Here is a 17094-nt window from a genome sequence, read left to right as displayed (position 1 = left end):
TCCTCCCGGCTAGACGCTAGCGTGTACTGAGAGAAGTGGTGGCTTAAAGCCAATATTCCAGCACCTCCCATTTACTTTTGTGTTGCACTTCTTGTTATTTTGCCTTAACGTAACTTTTCATTGTGTCATTTAATTATTCTTATTATTTTGATTGATTGATTTTATTATACGAATTTGTTTGTCCATTTTTTCATGTTTTGATTTATTTAACGTAATTAAAATTTCATTGTTAAAATTTACTTGTGTTTTGTGTGTCTTCTCCTTACCTTACCACAGACGAAGTTCCAGTTTTTCTATTTTTTTTTATAACTATGTGACGAGGCCATACCCCTAGCCTTAAACAGCCGAACACCAACGCGTTACCGTCACAAGTTATATGGGGACCTGTCCTAGGAGCTTCACTCAGGTACTGGTGCCAAGTGGTAATTTATGGTAAGCGTATTTAACTTTGTTAACGTAGCTTTACTATTTTTCATTCAATTTCATTTTTATAAGGTGCGGTGTATTGTGCATTACGAGAGTAACATATAGTGAAGGTGAGACAACTTTGGATTACGTGGTGACTGTAGGCCGCAGTCATACCCTTAATTGGTCATCTCTCCCTCCGTGTTATTACTCGTATTTACCATCTATGTCCCTTGAATATTTCTCATTCTGACAGATCATCATATTGGTACCCTGGTACTGTGGTCTGCCCCGGGTCAAGAGTACCCAATCTTCTGCAATCTGACTGTAGGAGGACAAAGAGGGCCATAGTTCCTCTAGCTCGAACTTTAGTTGCTGAATTGGGACCTCAGCAGCAGTTCTCGTCACCAGTTGACACCTCGCACCCCTACACGTCAGTCAGAGATGATGATACATACAACGGTAGGGAATTAGCTTATTTTTTCAGAGCACAAAAGTTCGCTAATTCTGTAAGTATCATATTAAATTCAGTAGGAAAAACTTGCTTTATGTCCTATAGAGACTTGGCAAGGTATGCCTACATCCTTGGACTACCAATTTTACTTTTGAAGCATTTAACTGTTTCATTTGATTTCGAAACTCTGTTTCATTTGTTAGTAGGATTTTCTTGCCCTTATCCTCTTACATGAGTACCGGGTACAAGATTTCCTGCGCCCTTGATTTAATTTAATCATTTAACATCTTTTTACTTAACTTTAATTGTTAAAGATCACACAGAATAGGTACCAGTTGCCACGTTGTCCTGTTTCTGACATTCACTATTGAATATTCGTGTACCTTTATTTGCTAATTTCACCATGTTTCGTCTCCAAACTTTCCGTGCAAATCCAGCAGGTGAAATAGGGACTTTAAGTCGTGCCAAGAGGACTGAATTACAAACTCTTGCACATGAGTGTCAACTAGAAGTTCCCTACCAAGCCAACAAAAATGACCTACACAACCTGTTGCTGGATTACTATTTAGAGCAAGGTAAGATAGACTCTGAAACTCATGAAACTTACTATATTGCAGGAAAAACTGATTTGGCAACGATGAAACTCCAATTGGAACTGGCCAAGATTGAACGTGAGCAGCAAAGGGAAGCCCTCGAACAACAAGAACGAGCAGCTGCCATACGAAGGGAAGAACAAGAACGTGAGATTGCCTTACTCCAGGAGCGGGAACGCATACGGCTTGAAACCAAACAACGCGAGTTGGAAATGCAACGTGAACATGACAAGCAACAAGCAACTCTGGCTCTAGAGTGTCGTCAACGTGAAATCGCCTTGGAAACTTCCCACTTCACTCAACGCCAACAAGCTACTGCCAATCTTCCCGTCAGTTTTAATATATCACATGCAAGTAAGTTAATGCCATCCTTTGTAGAAGCAGAAGTTGATGTGTTTTTCACCACCTTTGAAACCCTTGCTAATCAACTCAGTTGGCCTGTCGACCAATGGGCCACACTTCTCAGAGTCCATCTTACAGGTAGAGCTGCAGTCACACTCAGTACTTTGGCGTCTGAGAATGACTACTACACTCTGAAACAAGCAGTGTTGGACGCCTACCTACTTTCCACAGAAAGTTATAGAAGGAAATTCCGTGACCACCTGAAGGCAAGTACCACTACCTTCCTCGAGTTTGCTAACACGAAACGGAGGTATTTCATGAAATGGCTGGAAGCAGCACATGTCTCTACTTTTACAGAACTCGTCAACCTGATGCTTGTTGAAGAATTCTTGAGACGTGTGCCACCTCCTGTCCGCCTCTACTTAGCAGATAAAGAAGAAACCGACTACCTGAAGTGTGCTAAGTCGGCTGACACTTACAGCCTTATCCACCGGCTGACACCTGAACCATCCTCTAGTAAGAAGTCGTGGTACAGTTACGAGAAGGTGAGCCCCGATCAAGCTGGTTCACAACTGTACTGCAAGTATTGTAGACTCTATGGACATACCATAGACAAGTGTGGTAAGTCTCAATACAAGGGAACCACTGACCAACAAAGACCCAAACCAATTCCTCCTAAGTCCGGTAAGCCTGTGATGAATGTTGGTGTTGATGTTAATGATCTTTCTCTTTTCAGTAACCACCTGTATACTGGAACTGTCTCTGCCAACGGTTCAAATCCGGAGGGACGTTTCAAATTGAAGATCTTGAGGGACACAGCGGCTCTACAATCGATCATCTTGAAGTCGGCTGTGCCCAACATAGTCTACACCGGGGAAACAGTCTTCATCACTGACCTCACTGCTACCACTCCATACCCTCTCGCCAGAGTCCACCTGGATTGTCCCTACGTGAACGGGGAAGTCCAAGTCGCCGTCAGGGAAAAGCCTTTTCCCATGCCTGGAGTGCAACTTCTCCTAGGCAACGACTTGGCAGAAGACCTGCAACCGACCAACCTGATCGTCATGGACAAACCCCAGGTGTGTAACTCTGTGCCAATAAACCCTATTCTTGAGTATGTTCCAGCAGAGGTTCAAGAGAGTGATGAAGTTTCTCCTCCGGTTCTCGTGACCACCCGTGCACAAGCCGCACGTCCACAGCCAGCTGACTCTACTGCTACCGCTGTCCCTCAAGACCCTCAGAAACTACCCCCGCATCTGACCAAGTTGGAGTTCCGTAAGTTGCAGAGGGAAGATCTTACTTTAACACCATTGTTTTTCCAGGCTGAGACTCAACCCGACAGTATTCCTGGGTTCTTCCTAGAGAACGACTTGCTCTACCGCAGATATAGACCCAGTAAACTGAAGGAGGAGGACGATTGGGCCAACATCGAACAACTTGTGATTCCCACCAGCCTGCGGCCCACTATTCTACACCTGGCCCACGGAGCATTCTCCCCCTACGGCTTCAACAAGACTTACCATGGGATTCGTCAAGACTACTACTGGCCAGGTATGGTAAATAACGTCAAACAGTACGTAAAACAGTGTCATACATGTCAGATGGCAGGCAAACCGAACGTCTCCATTCCCAGAGCACCACTGATTCCCATACAGGTGCCTGCGGAACCTTTCCACAGACTCATAATAGACTGTGTTGGTCCTTTACCTCGGACCAGTTCAGGTAACGCCTACATCCTAACCATCCTGTGTCCTACCACCAGATTTCCCATAGCAGTTCCAGTGAAGAACATCACGGCTGCTACGGTTATCAAACATCTATTGAAGATCTTCACTCGATACGGATTTCCCAGGGAGATTCAAAGTGACTGTGGCACCAACTTCACCAGTGATCTCTTCAAAAGGACACTGGAGGAGTTCAACATCAAACAGGTATTGTCCAGCCCCTATCATCCTGCTTCACAGGGTTCTCTTGAACGTAGTCATCAGACCATCAAAGCACTCTTGAAAAAGTTTTGTAGTGAAACCTCGAAGGATTGGGATAAGCAGATTGACCTTATAATGTGTATTTTCAGAAGTCTCCCCAAAGAGTCCCTAGGAGTATCTCCTTATGAGATGCTCTACGGCCGTAAGTGCCGTACTCCCCTTAAGGCTTTCAAAGACTCTCTCAGAGATGCCACCTTCAGTGAGCATCAGAATGTGCCCCAGTTTCTTCAAAACCTTCAACACATTCTAGAGAGAGTCCACCGCTTTGCCCATGATAATCTATTGAAAGCCCAGGTGAGGATGAAGACTCATTACGACCAGACCAGTAAAATAAGAAAATTCAAGCCGGGAGACTTCGTCCTTGCCTATTTCCCTATCCCAAGTTCACCTTTACAAAACAGATTTTCAGGACCCTACTGCGTCAAAGAGTGCAGAAGCAACAACAACTACGTCATAGGGACTCCAGATAGGCGGCGGAAGACCCAGCTGTGCCACGTCAACCTCCTGAAGCAATATAATGGTACTCCTCCCACTGTCTTGACTAATTGTTCTACCTTCACAGAACCCTACATCCACAGTGAGACCATCCCAGCTTCTTCTCCCGAAAGCACTGACAAGGAGTCAGCGCTTTCTAATTCCAAAATCCTTAATGATCTTCCCAAATGCTTTCAGGATAATAATCGTGCTCCTTTGCCCTCTTCTAATTCCACTCTCACCTCGTCAGATAAGCCCTTCATCCTCCATGTCGACGCCAATGGTACCGACGATGGTGGTGTCGTGATGCAGCAACGAGGCGAGAAGAATACACCTGTCAGCGACTACTGCTACAAGGAACGACGGAACAATTGGCAAGGAGCTACTCTTCCTCATCCTGAAGCTTCAGCACTTCACTCCACACCTGAAAAGTGCTCGGTCCACCATCAATACGGACCACACCACCCTACACCTCCTGCAGCACGCCCACTTCTCATCTCAACGTCTTCTACTATGGGCTTGCTAACTGCAGAAATTCAACCTGGAGACACGCTATACCAAGAGTCTGACAACATCTTAGCCCATGATCTCTCCAGAGTTTATGAAGTAGAAGCGACTCCATCCATTACTCCACCACATAACGACGTACTTCTTCCAGAACCGCAGGCTTCGGGGGAGAGTTGTGACGATAATCTCCTTCAAGAGATTGAGCCTGCTCTTCCCTCCATAATTACGTCGTTGACATTATATAATACTACTATGGAAGAAATGTACAACAACGACAACACCAGCAAGGCTTGCCAGGGTGAGCAAAACGTATGCAGCCAGCCACCTGTTCGGACTCAAACCACCAAACTACATGTTGATCGCTACCGGCTCCGCTGATTGGTCGCCGGTCTGGCTGCACCTCCACTCGCCCCCCCCCCCCATACTACTTGATGTCTGGGGTCGCCACGACCTCAGACCTCAGAATATTCGGTGCTCTCGTTGTCACCACTCCTCCCGGCTAGACGCTAGCGTGTACTGAGAGAAGTGGTGGCTTAAAGCCAATATTCCAGCACCTCCCATTTACTTTTGTGTTGCACTTCTTGTTATTTTGCCTTAACGTAACTTTTCATTGTGTCATTTAATTATTCTTATTATTTTGATTGATTGATTTTATTATACGAATTTGTTTGTCCATTTTTTCATGTTTTGATTTATTTAACGTAATTAAAATTTCATTGTTAAAATTTACTTGTGTTTTGTGTGTCTTCTCCTTACCTTACCACAGACGAAGTTCCAGTTTTTCTATTTTTTTTTTTATAACTATGTGATGAGGCCATACCCCTAGCCTTAAACAGCCGAACACCAACGCGTTACCGTCACAATATATATATATAATATATATATATATATATATATATATATATATATATATATATATATATATATATAATCACTACACACTATTGAATAATATTACTGCAAACAAAAATAAAAATCAGAGACATTGAAATAATTAGGTAATAATATCTTTGTGGCAACTCCTGCCTGACAGCTGTGGCAGAGCAGACTGCCTCTGACGCTTGCTGTCATCACCTCTTTTTTGCTAGACTTCCCCGCCTTATTGCAACCAAAATATTCCACCTATGATTTTTTTTATTCTTTTTCCTGTGATGAGGGAACACGAATAAACAGTTTTATAAGACGAATGAATTTTTGGGAATTTTATTTTTTGTTGCACCTGGCGGTGTTACAGGACAAAAAGCCCTTAGCGGTTTAAGGGTATAGTATTACCACTTGATTTAACAGCCTATATGGGGCTGTACCCTGGTTGTTATTTCCGGAGCTCCGGTGTTTCCGAAGTGTCGGTAATTTTTCAAGCAACGTTCAGATAAGATATATTTTATACAGACAGCCACTGGGACCACCACTCTTGTGCCTTCTACCCTGTGACGTCACAGATTCACGGCACATTGTTTTGATTTGTCATGAAGCTGGAGTATTCATTCCGTGACTTTGTTGGACATATTGGCACAATCAAGGAACATCCATGCACCATGTTGGCTCCAAATGCACTCGTTGTGTGTGATGGCTGGCTGACTGGTGGATGGGCAGGCAGGCAGGGATGGAGAGGCTGAAATGTAGGCAGGCAGGGAGAGGCTGGGAGGTAGGCAGGGAGGGAGAGGCAAGGAGGATGGCAGAGGCTGGGTGGTAGGCAGGGAGGGAGAGGCAAGGAGGAAGGCAGGCAGGCAGAGCTTGGGAGGGAGGTAGGCAGGCAGAGCTTGGGAGGGAGGTAGGCAGGCAAAGCTTGGGAGGGAGGCAGGGAGGGAGGCAGGCAGGCAGAGCTTGGGAGGGAGGCAGGCAGAGGCTGGGTGGTAGGCAGGGAGGGAGAGGCAAGGAGGGAGGTAGGCAGGCAGAGCTTGGGAGGGAGGCAGGCAGGCAGAGCTTGGGAGGGAGGCAGGCAGAGGCTGGGTGGTAGGCAGGGAGGGAGAGGCAAGGAGGGAGGTAGGCAGGCAGAGCTTGGGAGGGAGGCAGGCAGGCAGAGGCAGGGAGGGAGGCAGGCATGCAGAGGGAGGGAGGGAGGCAGGCAGAGGCTGGGTGGTAGGCAGGGGGGAGTGGATGGTAGGATGGAGATGGATGGATGGATGGATGGATTGATGGAGGGAGGGAGAGAGGGATGGCGCTATGGTTGTTGGGGTGAAGCAGAGAGAGTGTGTGTATGGGAAGTTTGGGGGGGTGGGGGGTGTCGTTGGTGGGGGAATGAACCGGCTCGCAACCAGATGTTTGGATGGATGGAAGGAAGGAAGGAGGGAGGGAGGGATGGAGGGAGGAGGGAAGGAGGGAAGGAGGGAGGAGGGGAGGGATGAAGGGAGGGAATGAGGAATGGAGGGGAGGGAGGGAGGGAGGGATGGAAGGAGGGATGGAAGGAGGGATGGAAGGAGGGAGGGATGGAAGGAAGGAGGGAGGGAGGGAGGGATGGAAGGAGGGAGGAAGGGATGGAGGCGAGGGAAGGAGGGAGAGATGAAAGGAGGGATGGAGGGGAGGGAGAGATGGAGGGAGGAAGAGAGAGAGGAAGGGATGGAGGGAGGTAGGGAAGGAGGAAGGGATGACAGGGAGGGAGGGAGGGACAAAGTGATGAAGGGGGAGGGATGGTTGGATGGAGGGAGGGAGCTGGGAAGGAGGGAGGGAGGGATGGTTGGATGGAGGGAGGGAGCTGGGAAGGAGGGAGGGAGGGATGGTTGGATGGAGGGGGGGGAGCTGGGATGGAGGGGGGGAGCTGGGATGGAGGGAGGGAGGGATGGTTGGATGGAGGGAGGGAGCTGGGAAGGAGGGAGGGATGGTTGGATGGAGGGAGGGAGCTGGGAAGGAGGGAGGGAGGGATGGTTGGAGGGAGCTGGGAAAGAGGGAGGGAGGGATGGTTGGAGGGAGCTGGGAAGGAGGGAGGGAGGGAGGGATGGTTGGATGGAGGGAGGGATGGTTGGATGGAGGGAGGGATGGTTGGATGGAGGGAGCTGGGAAGGAGGGAGGGAGGAATGGTTGGATGGAGGGAGCTGGGAAGGAGGGAGGGAGGGATGGTTGGATGGAGGGAGCTGGGAAGGAGGGAGCTGGGAAGGAGGGATGGAGGGAGGGAGGGATGGTTGGATGGAGGGAGGGAGGGATGGTTGGATGGAGGGAGGGAAGGATGGTTGGATGGAGGGAGCTGGTAAGGAGAGAGGGAGCTGGGAAGGAGGGAGGGAGGGAGGGAGGGAGGGAGTTGGGAAGGAGGAATGGAGGGAGGGAGGGAGCTGGTAAGGAGGGAGGGAGGGAGGGAGCTGGTAAGGAGGGAGGGAGCTGGGAAGGAGGGAGGGAGGGAGGGATGGTTGGATGGAGGGAGGAAAGAAGAGAGGGAGGGAGGGATGAAGCACAATGGATGTTGAAGTGAAGCAGACGGCGTGTGTATGGGAAGTATGGGGGGAGAGGCGGGGCGGAGGGGGGTGTCGGTGATGGGGAATGGAAGAGATAAGCTTGACCCAGTTAACCAGATGTTTCTTAATTAAATTCTGGATGTACTGCAACCCCGCGATTATCCGGGATTCAAACATCCGGAAAACGCCCTTATACGGCCTAAATTGTGATCGGATAAAGTTATCACAATATCCGCCCAAAATGGCCACAGGAACCGGATAAAAGCTGGTTTGGCCGGATGAATATTCGGCCACACCGTATTAATCCCGTCTGTGGCTTTAGAAGAGGTGGAGGAGGGGGTGGGGTGGGTGCGTGGTGTTGGGAGGGTGGGAGGGGTGTGTCGGAAGGGACCACCTGGGTACAGCAATTACCATTAATTTTAGAACATTTAATCATGGCCAAAAACAAATGAAATAAGTACTAGTAATTATGTAATAACAAATAAATAAGTTTCCTAAAAGTAATGTGCACAGGCTGAAGTTTCCTTCAAAAATATTGTGAGTTTTTTTTCCTCCTGGCGGCCTACGTAACGCGCTATAGCTGCCCCACCCCAAGTGGACCCGTCCAACACTGGTCAACCCATGTGCGTCCGTCCCTCGTGTTATACACAGTGCTGCACCATTAGTGAAATATTTTTTCTAATAACTTTTTTATTTTCATAGTAACTTTGAACATTTTTGGCCAAGATTATGTCTGGTAGCAGCATCAATCATTCTGGAGGTGTTAAGAGGAAGAAAGTTGTCCTAACAATTAAAGACAAGTTACTGTTATACACCTCAACCAGTGCGGCGTCACAGTGCTGCTCCATTAGTGAAATATTTTTTTAAATAACTTTTTTATTTTCATAGTAACTTTGAACATTTTTGGCCAAGACCATGTCTGGTAGTAGCATCAATCGTTCTGGAGGTGTTAAGAGGAAGAAGGTTGTCCTAGCAATTAAAGACAAGTTATGTGTTGTTCAACCAGTGAGGCGTCACAGGCAGCCAAATGCCTTCAACAAGTGAGGCGCCACAGGCAAGCCAAGCGCCTTCAACAAGTGAGGCGCAAGCAAGCAAGCGCCTTCAACAAGCGAGGCGTCACAAGCAAGCCAAATGCCTTCAACCAGTGAGGCTTCAGCAGCTGGCAGTCAAAACTAACTTTGCTTAACCCTTTAACTGCACGGCCTATAAATATGACACCCCCCTAGTGCGCAGGAAATGAAACCTGGGGAAAAAATTATTTTTTCTTCTGAAAGTGTCAAAAACCCCTCCCTGTATATGGGTATAGCAACGGAAGTTCGAAATTGTATTTACTTTGGCTGCTATGGGGTCCGAAAGGTGGGGCGTGACGTCATCATTCCCCGTGCGCCAGAGCAGTATGCTCTTGGGGCCGGTGGGGCGCCCGGGGCGGGGCGCGCGAGTTGCCGCGAATATATTTTTGTTCATTTTTTGCACACAGTTCCAAATACATTTTATTTGTTTTTACGTGCTAATCCTATGTATAATGAACACGTACACTACATTATGGTAGTAAAACATCCGTACTGTCCAAGGACACTGTTACGTGCATGACACTTGTGTACACATCTTGCACATAATTACCATGTATCATGTTAATTTATGTATATATACAATCTATTTACAGATTATACACTGTCACACACTATATACATTCACCATCAACACATTCAGAACACCGCGAGTGTGAGCAGCCACACCCAGCCAGCCCTCCCTCACTTCGCCAACATTGCCCCTCCCATCATACAGTTATTCACACCAATGTTTCATGTTCATTTATGTATATTTACAACATATGTACACACTATACACTGTCACACACTATATACATTTACCATCAACACATTCAGAACATCGCGAGTGTGAGCAGCCACACCCACACAGGCCCTCCCTCACTCCAACATCTTACTCGCCAACATTGCTCCTCCCACCATACTGTCATTGTTTTTATTACACTATTTACACATGTTATATATACTTATCTACATGTTTTATTTACTAGAACTATGCAAGTAAGCCGGTATTGTGTCCAAACAGTAGAGTGGCCATTATACACTGCATGAACATAAAAACATAAGAACAAAGGCAACTGCAGAAGGCCTATTGGCCCATACGAGGCAGCTCCTATTTATAACCACCCAATCCCAATCATATACATGTCCAACCCATGCTTGAAACAATCGAGGAACCCCACCTCCACAATGTTACGCGGCAATTGGTTCCACAAATCAACAACCCTGTTACTGAACCAATATTTACCCAAGTTTTTCCTAAATCTAAACTTATCCAATTTATACCCATTGTTTCGTGTTCTGTCTTGTGTTGATACTTTTAATACTCTATTAATATCCCCTTTGTTATGTCCATTCACCCACTTGTAAACCTCTATCATGTCACCCCTAACTCTTCGCCTTTCCAGTGAATGCAACTTAAGCTTTGTTAATCTTTCTTCATATGAAAGATTTCTAATTTGGGGAATTAACTTAGTCATCCTACGCTGGACACGTTCAAGTGAATTTATATCCATTCTATAATATGGCGACCAAAACTGAACTGCATAATCTAAATGGGGCCTAACTAGAGCAAGATATAGCTTGAGAACCACACCAGGTGTCTTGTTACTAACGCTGCGATTAATAAATCCAAGTGTCCGATTTGCCTTATTACGAACATTTATGCAAAGATCCTTTTGTTTTAAATTCTTACTAATCATAACTTCCAGATCCCTTTCGCAATCCGACTTCGCAATCTCAACACCATCTAGCTCGTATCTTGTAACTCTATCATCATTACCTAACCTCAGAACTTTACATTTATTAGCATTAAACTGCATCTGCTAATCCTTTGACCATTTCAAAACCCTATCTAGATCAACTTGAAGTGATAGCGAGTCCTCCTCCGAATTAATTTCCCTACCGATTTTCGTATCATCAGCAAATTTGCAAATGTTGCTACTCAAACCTGAATCTAAATCATTTATATATATTATAAACAACAGAGGTCCCAGGACAGAGCATTGAGGCACTCCACTTACAACATTTTCCCACTCTGACTTGACTCCATTTATACTAACTCTGTTTCCTTTGGTATAGCCATGCCCTAATCCAGCTTAATATAGCACCCCCGATACCATGAGCCTCTATCTTTTTAATCAGTCTTTCATGTGGCACTGTATCAAAAGCTTTGCTTAAGTCAAGGTACACAACATCACAATCCTTACCACTATCAACTGCCTCAACTATGCTAGAATAAAAAGATAACAAATTTGTTAAACATGAACGGCCATTTATAAAACCATGTTGCGACTCAATTATTAATTTATGTTTTTCAAGATGAAGACGAATTTTATTTGCAATTATAGATTCGAGTAACTTTCCCACAATAGAGATTAGGCTAATTGGTCGATAGTTAGATGCAAGTGATCTATCTCCTTTCTTAAAAACTGGTATCACATTAGCAACTTTCCAAAACTCTGGCACTCTGTCTGACTCTATTGATTTATTATATATGGTTGACAGTGGGTCACAAAGCTCCTCTTTGCATTCTTTAAGGGGGCGTCAGAGGATTATAGATGAAAGTTGTTCAATGTCAACCAATATTAATTTTCTAGTTGTATATGAAAAGTGATTAAATTGTCCCAAGTTTCAGTAGTGCAGCGTAAATAAAAAAGGGAGTTTTTTTCAACGTTTTTTACACATTTTCAAGTCCACACTTCAGAACACACGTTTCAGATATAATTATTCTGTGACACTTTTCTGACACATTAGCATATAATAAAGGATTTGGGGCTTTAGAATTTCCAAAACATCTTTAGTTTTCCTAATACAAATGTTCAAAGTTCCCCAAATTTTTTTTGCAAATATGGCATGTTTATTGCTATTATAAAATCAATAAATGAACTTAGAGAAAAATGAAAGCCCCCCCCAATGTAGAAACATGCCCTCCACATATACTGTGCAAGTTTCATGTAAATTGAATAAAAAAGGAATCGGTTTTGTAAACGTTTGCGTCAATTGAAAAAAAAAACAGAAATGAATAAAGTCTAAGGTTCTAAAATCTGTGGCTGAGGTTGACATCAACCAATTTTCTCCAAAATTGGCATCCTTACAGATAGGCTTACGTACAGTCAGGTGTGTAAGTTTGATGCAAATCGCCCCCCCAAAAAAAGATTAAAAAAAAAAAATATAAAAAAAATAAAAAAAAAGCAGCGTTGAATGTAATGAAACGCCATTTTCTGGGTGAGACACGGAGGCTCCCCGGAGCTTTACCAGCTGATATGCTAATGTCAGACTTTGGCATCAGTCATGTGTATGGAGTTCTAGGGCCTACCGGGGACCACGGCCAGAACCTGGCCCCCTCAGAGAGGCAAGGGGAGCAATGGCCTATAGAAACCCCCGTGTGGTTGGAAGCATTCTATGTCTGCCATCGACCGGGTCAAGCATCCAGAAAGGTAAGCATTCCAAAAAAAACCCTATTCTGGTGAAAATTGTTACCTAAAGCCGAACTAGTGGATGAACTCTTCAGTAGAAAACAAGGAAACTAGTATGACGTCATACGTCACCGCGCCGCTGTCTGCGCAGCTCCCCCCTCCCCGGGAGGGGGAAGGGGGAGCCCCAGACCTCCCACGCCGGCTATCCACCCATCAGTTCTGAGGCTGGATGTCAAAACACGCGAAAAACGCCGACCGGAGGGAGGGAGGGTTGCCGGGGAGCCTCCGGGTCTCACCCAGAAAATGGCGTTTCATTACATTCAACGCTGGTTTTCTGGGGGGAGCCCCGTCGGCTCCCCGGAGCTAACTACCCACAGAGGAAGGTCAAAGGGACAGAACCGGGAGGCAGACGCCACGCACCCCCCAAGGAGGCGAGACAACCGGCAGCAAATGCCAACCCAAGGCGCCACAGCCCCGAAAAATCCCGGGAACAACACGAGAACCACGAGCAGCAAGGCCCCTGCACGAACACCAAAAATCCATGCCCGAAAGACCGCAAGGCCACGTCGCCCAGACGGCAGCGAGAGCAGCGAAGCCACGAACGCCACAGGCACAAGGGAAGAACACAGGCAGCTTAGCCGCAAGAACACGGCTGACCACCCGGGACACTATCACCCGCGAACCGGGAAGAACAGAACCGGATCAACGCAAAACGCGCTCCGGACCCAAACGCCGTGGCACGCAAACAACAGCGGAGGGCCGCCACTGAACACAAAAACGACACACCCCCGGCCCGACCAACGAAGCACCAACAAACCCTGGACCCCTCCAGAATGCAGCAGCCCCACCCCGCGCCAGAAAAAATGGAGACTGCTGCCACCGAACAACCAAAACGCTAAAACCGAAGGAGCAAGAAAACTCAGCGACTCGACCCCCAGAGGCAAAGGCCCTTAAGGCTACCTTGAGGTGCTTCCGGGGCTTAGTGCCCCCGCGGCCCGGTCGTCGACCAGGCCTCCTGGTTGCTGGACTGATCAACCAGGCTGTTAGACGCGGCTGCTCGCAGCCTGACGTATGAGTCACAGCCTGGTTGATCAGGTATCCTTTGGAGGTGCTTATCCAGTTCTCTCTTGAACACTGTGAGGGGTTTGTCAGTTATGCCCCTTATGTGTAGTGGAAGCGTGTTGAACAGTCTCGGGCCTCTGATGTTGATAGAGTTCTCTCTCAGAGTACCTGTTGCACCTCTGCTTTTCAACGGGGGTATTCTGCACATCCTGCCATGTCTTCTGCTCTCGTGTGGTGTTATTTCTGTGTGCAGGTTTGGGACCAGCCCCTCAATTATTTTCCACGTGTAAATTATTATGTATCTCTCCCGCCTGCGCTCAAGGGAGTACAGATTTAGGCTCTTTAGTCGGTCCCAGTAATTTAGATGTTTTACTGAGTGGATTCTAGCAGTAAAGGATCTCTGCACGCTCTCTAGGTCAGCAATTTCTCCAGCTTTGAAAGGGGCTGTCATTGTGCAGCAGTACTCCACTCTAGAGAGCACAAGCGTTTTGAAAAGTATCATCATCGGTATAGCATTTCTAGTGTGAAAAGTTCATGTTATCCAACCTGTCATTTTTCTTGCAGTTGTGACGGCTACTTTATTGTGTTCTTTAAAGGTAAGGTCTTCCGACATGAGTACACCCAGATCCTTTACATTGCCTTTTCGTTCTATGTTATGATTTGCCTGAGTTTTGTACGTGGTTTCTGTTTTTATATTTTCAATTTTTCCGTAGCGCATAAGCTGGAACTTATCCTCGTTAAAAGCCATATTATTTTCTGTAGCCCATAGAAAGACCTGATCTACATCTGATTGGAGGTTTGCCGTGTCCTCTATGTTGCCAACTTTCATGAAAATCCTAGTGTCATCTGCAAAGGATGATACAGTGCTATAGGTTGTGTTCTGGTCTATGTCCGATATGAGGATGAGAAAAAGTACTGGAGCAAGCACAATACCCTGGGGGACTGAGCTCTTCACGGTTGATGGGCTGGATTTTATTTTGTTGACTATTACACATTGGGTTCTGTTAGTCAAGGAAATTGTAGATCCATCTGCCTATTTTCCCGGTAATTTCTTTTGAACGCATTTTATGTGCAATAACACCATGGTCACATTTATCAAAAGCTTTTGCGAAGTCTGTGTAAATTACATCAGCGTTTTGTTTGTCTTCCATAGCATCTAATGCCATATCATAGTGGTCCAGCAACTGCGACAGGCAAGAGCGCCCTGTTCTGAAACCATGTTGTCCGGGGTTATGGAGATGCTGTGATTCCATGTATTTTGTGATCTTACTTCTTAGCACTCTCTCAAAATTTTTTATGCTGTGCGATGTTAGTGCTATCGGTCTGTAATTTTTTGCCTCTGCCTTATTTACTCCTTTATGGAGTGGTGCTATCTCTGCTGTTTTTAGTATGTCAGGGATAACGCCAGTATCAAGGCTTTGTCTCCACAGAATGTGAAGGGCCTGCGATAGTGGTTTTTTACAGTTCTTGATGAATTTGGAGTTCCAAGAATCCGGGCCTGGTGCAGAGTGCATAGGCATACTGTTTATGGCTTCTTCAAAATCTAGTGGGGATAGGGCGACGTCTGATATATGATTTGATGTTGGTATCATATCCATGAAAAATTCATTTGGGTTATCAATCTTTAGTGCATTTAATGGCTCACTGAAAACAGAGTCGTACTGCTTCCTCAGTAACTCGCTCATTTCTTTGTTGGCATCGGTGAAAGTTCCATCTCCCTTTCGCAGGGGCCCGATACTAGATGTGGTTTTTTATCTTGATTTTGCATAGGAGAAAAAATATTTCGGATCTCTCTCTATTTCACTGATGGCCTTTTGCTCTCTTTGCCTCTCCTGGGTTTTGTATGATTCTTGTAGTTTGAGTTCAATTGTTTCTATTTCTCTACCTAACCTTCTTCGCCGTTCTTGAGATAGGGTGCGACTCTCAAGTTGTTCTGCGATTCGTTTTCTTCGCCTATATAGGGAACGACGTTCCCGTTCTAATCTGCATCTCTTTCTCTTTTTTCTTAGGGGTATGCGGTTTGAACATATTTCTAGTGCTACTGAGCTTATTTTTTTCCAGGCACTGGTTCAGGTTTGCATTTTCTAGCTGTTCTTCCCAGTTTATTTCTGTGAAGTCCTGGTTTATTTGCTCCCAGTTTATCTGTTTATTATTGAAGTTGAATTTGCTGAAATCTCCTCCACCAGGAATCTGGACTGGTTTTGAAGGTCCATTCCCCATGGTTGTCAGAACTTCAATTAAGTTGTGATCTGAGTAACAGGTATTTGTAATCATTATGTTCCCGATCAACTCATCATTATTAGTGAAAATGAGGTCCAGTGTGTTCTCCTTCCTAGTTGATTCTACTATTTGCTGGTTTAAGGCAAACCTATCGCACATCCGTAGCAGGTCATTTGCATGTGCCTGTTCATTTAGGCTACTTCCTGGTATTCTTTCTGATATTACTGTATTAGCCAGGTGCTTCCATTTCAGGTGCCGTAGGTTGAAGTCCCCAAGCAGGATGATGTTCGGAGCTGGATTTGTGAGGTTTTCCAAGCAGTGCTCTATTTTCATTAGTTGGTCTTTAAACTGCTGAGGGTTTGCCTCCGGTGACTTATATACAAGGACAACAACTACATTTAGGATCTCTATTTTGACTATCAGCACTTCCACCATATCATTTGAGGTGTTTAGCAGCTCAGTACAGATGAGTGTGTCTTTGACGTAGAGGCTGACCCCACCCTGAAGCCGGTGTTTCCTATCACATCTGAAGAGATTGTATTCTGAGATACATATTTCACCATCAAGGTAGTCCTTTGTGTGAGTTTCCGTTAGGGCTGCAAACACTGCATTTGCCTCATGAAGGAGACCATCTATAAAGTGAACTTTGTTGGATTTGCGTGTTTTTATACCCTGGATGTTGGCAAATATAAATGATGTTATCGTGTTTGTGGAAGTGCTGGATGCTTTAATTGGTGTTAATATCTGAGGCTCTGGTAAAGAGGCCACTGTGTTTGCGTCCTCTCTAGCATTTGACCGAGTTGGTGGTAGAGTCTGGTCATTTTTAGCCATTTTTCTCCTCCTCCTCTTGCTAAAAAATTATCCCGGTCGATGAAGTAGTGGCTGTTTTCATAGTGGTAGTCTGTCGGTTTTATTTGCCTGGTACCTCTTATATAAAAAGCTGGGCATTCAGCATTGAAGCACTCTTTCCTGTCCAAGGAGTTCTTGCAAATTTCTGGGTGAAAGAATTCACAGCTTTTGGTACATTTACCTGTATTGAGGAGGTTTCTGCACTTTCTAGGGTGATCGTGTGTACATGTTCCATTTATTCTTCCCGATTCCCCATGCTTACAGGTAGCCCATCTGTAATACCAACAGATTTTGGGGCCTTGTTTTGTTTGTGTCCCTCTGCCAGGGACCGCACTCTGCTGCGGCGCCCCCGACA

The sequence above is a fragment of the Procambarus clarkii genome, chromosome 77, assembly GCF_040958095.1.
Source record: "Procambarus clarkii isolate CNS0578487 chromosome 77, FALCON_Pclarkii_2.0, whole genome shotgun sequence".
In the NCBI taxonomy this organism is placed as follows: Eukaryota; Metazoa; Arthropoda; class Malacostraca; order Decapoda; family Cambaridae; genus Procambarus; species Procambarus clarkii.
Note: the sequence above shows the minus strand (reverse complement) of the source record.